Source organism: Asparagus officinalis, chromosome 5 (assembly GCF_001876935.1).
Source record: "Asparagus officinalis chromosome 5, Aspof.V1, whole genome shotgun sequence".
NCBI classification, from domain to species: Eukaryota; Viridiplantae; Streptophyta; class Magnoliopsida; order Asparagales; family Asparagaceae; genus Asparagus; species Asparagus officinalis.
Genome location: NC_033798.1, coordinates 81,977,197 through 81,983,875, shown reverse-complemented (window position 1 = coordinate 81,983,875; position 6,679 = coordinate 81,977,197).

Sequence of the window (6,679 nt, the reverse complement as noted above, 5' to 3'; positions counted from 1 at the left end):
AGTATTAGAGAGATGTGCACCGTTAGCATTCTAGATGAAATTATTATGCGGTGTTAGAAGACGGCTCTTCATGTGGGTCTCCAATTGCTTGTGTTATATCTTACCGTATCGACTAGTGTTGTTTACCCGGTTGTGTTACTTTATATATTATCCTTGTCATATCTTGTTGAATATCATTCTTGCTAGGAGATATCATTAATTATTTTTGGTTGTTAGTTGATGTGACAGTGATGTAGTGTATAGTTATGACTCGCAGGAGGTGCAATTAGAGGTACTGTAATGCAGCTGAATCTTAATTGTCAACACCCCTTGTCTAGGGTTAGATACTTCTTTAGCACTCTATGCCCATCATATGTGGCTGCAACATAAAAAATATTTTAAACACATTGAGATAGATTATGATAGATGACGAGGCTGTTGTTGTTATGCATCCCTCTCGAGATGATGTATAGCGTTCTTTGAAAGAGGTAGTCCTCGTGAATGTTCGCCTCATAATGGCTTCCTACCAGTGCGAATAACGTCCCTACCTCTTCCAATAATAGTCACTCACTGCTGCAAGAATGTAGTTGGGCTAACTGACCTAATTTAAGTTATCCGTCTCAGATGGGTTGAGATGACATCCGTGGAGTAGCGCACCTACAAGGTAATTGTGGAGTTTGAAGGAGGAAATACAGAGATGAAAGTCGTATGTGTCCTCCCATATCAGAGGGATGTGGTATATTTGATTTGTGCTTTTGCTGAGCGGGAGTGAAGATCAAGAGTGCCATGCAATATTATTGACTTATTCTCTAGGATGGAGTCTGAGGATCGCCGATCGCGGTGTGAATGGTGCAGATTACCTTATATATCAAGATTTTCTCACAGAAGGGGAGAGGTGTGTGCCAAGAACACAGTCATTGAAGACGTCATCGTGAATGCTTTCTTTTTCTGTAAGTTTCGTTGTAGACGCTTGGATTGATTTATTCGTATCGAGTGAGATATAATTGTATATATGAATAGTAGCTGTATGTACTCAATACTCCATAGTTAAGTGATAATTAGTAGTTTATAATTCTATGTATAACTTCTATGAGAAATAGATGAAGTATATCTACTATTATATATTATATGAGTTAATGTGATCTATCATGATTAGGAGTTCGGATCCATCTGTTAATGATGGGAGTTGAATTTATCTAAATTAGAGAAGTTAGGCTAGAGATAGAGGTTTTGGATGTTGTCTCATTATATATCCTTCTATTGTTTAGAGAAAGAATGTGTTAAGAGAGAAAGTAAGTTGAAGAGAGTGGATTATTTGACAAGTTTTATGTCGTGCCAAATATATGTATTTAGGTAATAGGGTGATTAGTATTAAGTGGTATTTATTTTTGATACCGTTAGTGTTTTTCACCTGTGAAGCGTTTTTACCATGTTTAAAATAATCTTGTGTGAATATTTTTTAACTTTGCTGCTGTATCTATTGAGTTGTAGTTTTGTTAGTTTATATAGGTTTTCTGCTATATATATATATAATGATATATTGACTAAAAAACATTATTCCCATTAAGCGAACTGTCTCCCCGCACGCCCCTCCAGGACCCGCTCTCTTTCCCCCTCGCCTCACCTGCTCCATTAGTTTTATTAATATTACTACTTCGCACAGATATGGATCTCTGGTGATGTTAGGTAATAACCTATAAATATTGCCGGATGCCAGCACGCTGCTCTATACATAGCGTTGGGGGATAGCGGTGTATATGCTAAGGTGCTAGGACGTATTCATATTTTATTTGTAGGAAATATCGTCGCTAAACGAGTAATTGTTTATTGTGTTACGAGATAATGGTTACTTCAAAATCCGTAAATTCCACCGAGCGTTTTTACGTCGTGCTCTCCCAGTCGTAGGCAATTTTATGGCTTACAGAAATATGGTTTTGTAGATTAAAGATCCCGCAAAAATATATCTCATTCATTCCACCGTAATCCGATCACATATAGCTCGAAATACATTATTAGTCAGTACTATTCTACCGAACTTAAGTTTCTGATTCTCGCTTGACTTATGAATTTGTGATTACTTTTTTTCATGATCAATCTTCGTGCTTCTAATCCTTAACTTCTTCAATATTACTACGATTCAACACTTCAGTTATTTCACCACGAATATTTTGTCTATTCACCAAACATCTGATGATTTTTCTCGCTGACTAATTCTGAGTTTTTCAATTGTATACTTTACTTGTCTAATTTCCGGACGCCATAGGGCATAGCACTCCGCTTGAGGCATATGCTGGTCTATGATATATCCCCTCCATAACCGTACTCCGAGTGCTCTTAGACGGACCATGGTATGAATTTTCCTTACGTAGACATTTATCGTATCCGAGTATGGTAAGTCCGAATATTGAAGGCTATGGTAAGATCATATCTGAGCCGTATCTCGGGACCTGAGTCTGCAGCCCCTAGTAATATTGCGTGCAAATTTGTGATATGAGATAAATTGTACACATTGGCTCATATTTCTTTTACTCTGACTTAAAGAGCCGAATTACTGTCCAGCATCTTATAAGAACTTCTTGTCATCGCGGCATGTAGCTTGATAACGCCGAACTTACCGACCACGATTTAGCCAAGCTGAGCTACGGCCTCGCGCTACTTGGACTCTTGCTCTTTTTACTCTCACATTATTAATACAGATGTGAACACGGTACCTATACACTGACAATAGTTGTGAATACCCAAAAACACTGCAGCCAGGGAAAAAAAATCTTATTTAACCGGACTTTGTCTTTCTTTAAGGTGACAAATAATAAACGTGAAAACCGTGCCTCCCAGCGATAACATTGAGCAACTGTGCTACTCTAAAGAACTGTAGGGGGGTGGGGGGGGCGGGCGGCGGGCGTTCGAAATTCACAAAATTGGGCATTCCGATATTTTGAAACTCGGGGTCCTTTCGCACCTTAAGCGAGAATCATACAACCAGAGACCGACCAAATGCCCAAATATATGAATATAAGTTTTTACAATCGTTTATATAAGTTAATAAAAATATTATCATTGTAAGATTTTACCGGCCTACTTTAGTTGTAAAAGCCAAATTGCTGCTTAATATGTCGACTGTACATTTCAAGGTCAACCATTTTATAGATTTCTCTTATGCTCTTTATGACGGTCCGTTCTGAAGTCTATCACCAGTTAGCTTCTCCCCCAAAGCATTTTGGATCTGGACCTTGCAATTTAAAGTGCACTCTGTTTTAAAGGCTGTTGGAAACTTGGTTTATAATTCATAATTGGTGAATACTATATAGTCAAGTCCGATTATAATCCAACAAGTGTTTAGTAAAAAAAATAAGATTATAACTTGCTTTTACAGATATTGGATAGTATTTTTCTAAATGTCGATCGGCTTGGACATTTTATAATTTATTGATTATTATCCCAACAACCCTTGGCACCTCAGAAAGGGCACCACATTAGCCTCTAAAATGTTAAACAATCTAGAGATTATCAATACAAGTTTTCTGATAAGTTAGAATTAAATCTATTTCTGCCTATAAATACTTACGAGTTTTTAATTTGTATTTATCTTATTTATTTTGGATATCTAACTAATTTAACTAAAACAACTTGAAAGTGGCCACGACTCTCGCTCGTCGCGTCCAGACCTATCTTGTCTCCCTGGCTAAATATAAAATACACAAGTCCAATGAGATTAAATATTCGCGGCCGTTGCAGAGATCGCTTTCTAACCGCTTCTGATGCTGATTCTTTGGTTTGCTTTTTGAGAGATGCGGTTTGATTTTTTTCTCCATTGCACATGTAAGCAGAAGTTAACGAAGTGAGTGCGAATTTTGAGTTTCCCTGATTTAACTGCCTCTGCCCAGATTTTGCCTTGCCTCACGAATGATAACGAAGCACGAGTCTCAGTTCCATGAGTGACTGTTACTTAAGTGGAGAGATAATAACGTAAGTATTTCTTAAAGCACAGTGGATATAAGATTAGATATAATTACCTCATCGCGTTTAAAATTAGTCCATTATTAGTGGTTAGTAGAAGGAAGAATGATAATTTCGACGAGTAGCTTGTGCGCTAGCAGGTCATTTCTCTGAGTCTGCATTTACAACTGTTTAGCGTGTGATGAGTGGAGAAGAAGATTCATGTAGCAGTTTAACCGATGAAGTGACCTTGAAGGTGTGCGGTGTTGACATGGTAGCTGAATGTGTCTTAAAAGACTATTGGGAGCAAGAGAAGACAGAAGAAATGATTGACCGCGATTATGCATTTAATGCATTATTTTATTGTGAGCGTGTCAGCTGGATCAGTATGCGCGGAGGGGGTCAAGGCTGCCGATGTATTTAGTCGTCCGCTTTACTCGTCTGGGGACGTGCTCGGATAATTAACCTTTTGTACTCTAGTACGTCAGTAACCCGTTTATGATTAGAATTGTATTTAGCCTTTACCAATGAGAATAGTCGCGATATTAGTGAACCCCGACTACTTAATGGTTTCCAAGGGGCGTCGTGATTAAAAGGACTTTTGATTCAAGGGCACGATCATTACAATGTCGACCTAGCCAAAGGTCGAAATTGTGCAAATGTCCCTTTTTGACGATTCCCGTACTGGGCATGCAAAAACCTTATTCTGGGAGTATCGCGGTTAGTCGTCCCCGGTATGCGGATTATCATATAACAGTTGCGATCGTATAATAGCTATAATCAATACTGGTCACACTTTAGTAAGTCAGAATTACACTCTTGTCTATGATGTAGTTTTGCAATGTCTGGGAAAACAATGCTTCAAAGAGGTTTGCATTGCTTCATTTTAAGTCTTAAAAGGGATAAATGCGACTCGGCCTCCCACTCAATTATTCCAGTAATGTGATTAGTACCTAGTCATCGTAAGACTTTTAATGTTGGTCGGTTTTGGTTTAATTTATGATAGTGTTTTGCTTCTTAGTTTACGATATTATAAGTGATGAAGTATTGTTGATCACTTAGATGTTCATATTGATTGGAGAGATTACTTGTTTTCTAGACCTAAAGTGAAGAACTATAACACACACCAAAAAACAAAGTTATTAAAAATTAGAAGTTTAAATCTGTTGACGTGGTCATTAAGAATATTTATAATGCCTTCATGGTGACTACGTTAGTCACATATACTTACTTGGGCTCAACTTGTGTATATTATAAAGACCAAGTAAAAAATAAAATCGTGTAGCTGTTATAAAGCTTATTCCTTTAGTCTATAATTAAGCATAAATGTGTGTTACTTTTGAATTTGCGTCCTATGACATAGTTTTGTAGAAGACATTTGAATCTGAGCGCTGGAATCCTAGTTTGTTGCTCGCGATAAGAACTTATAAGACTCATTCCAGATTGACCAAGAAGTTGCTATAACTATGCTTTTACAGTAACCAGGTGGCTGATAACAACTGCGAGTGCAAATTTAGTGATAATGAAAATAAGATTGAAAGTATACATCAACAGAGAAATTTCACACCATATGAGCATATGTGTTGGTATTAGTCATATGCCTGTTCTGGCCATCCGGCACATATTTAAGAACAGGCCTATTAGAAGTAAATCTCTTTCTTACTTCTTCTTCTGGGACCAATTTGCTATTTGTTGCAGGTATTTGTTGTTTTCACTAAGCTCCCTAACATGAGAGGAGCTAATAATCTAATACAGGCACAGTATTCCGATAAATCTTTTTAGATTAAAAAAATAAGGAATAATTGTTCTATGATCATTAATTAAAGGTTCTCTAATGGATTACGGTAGCACGAGCACTAAATTCAGAAAAGCTAAGAACCATAAATCTCTTCCTCTCCATACCCTCATTTGTTAAATAGTGGTTGTTGTTAAGATGTTGATAGTGACATTATATATCGAGAATCCTAAGTTACAATAACAATTATCTGTTGATTATTCCAAAGCAAGAATTGCCCCACCGATATATTTGAACTCTCAGTCTTTGTGAGCACTCAAAGACAAGTGCTTCTGGAGAAAATACCGTGTTTCAGAATGAACGTTCTCGATGCAAGTACCACGTTTATTGAGGCGATAGGCTGGTATCCGCGTAGTGACCTATCTTAAATAATGAAAACCCTAGCAACTGCGTATGGCATTGATATATAGTCGCGGAGAAAGAAGTGCTCGTCACTGAATTCGTACCGAAAAAAGCCTCAAGGTCGTCGTCAAATATAGAAACTAAACATTCAAGAAACGGACGAAGCAGCACCGTCACAATAAATAACAACATCACCGAAGGGCATGTCGGACTAACAATGAAAATTAGAAAATTTAATTTTCGTTAAGTTGTCGACATATAAATGGCCAGGAGAATCACGTGTTGTACACACTGTGAGATCAAATAAAAAACAGGTCAACAATCCGTAATACGAGAGTTACAAACAATGAAAAGAGAAAATTGAACATATTCTTAAAATCGAAATTTGCGGCACGCTCCGCAGTAATAGCTAATTAAAAGGAGCCGAAGCGCCAACCAGCATTTTCCCACAAAAAAGAAAAGGGCAATAAATCGATTGTGAAAAGCTGAGCAAAGTAGAGGAACCGACCCGAGGATAGGAAGTTCGGTGGTAAAGCAATGATGAGAATAAAATTAATGGCGAGGATATAAGACATGGCCTCAAGCGTTATTAGGTTTTATTTGAAATCATACAAACCACAGTGCGTC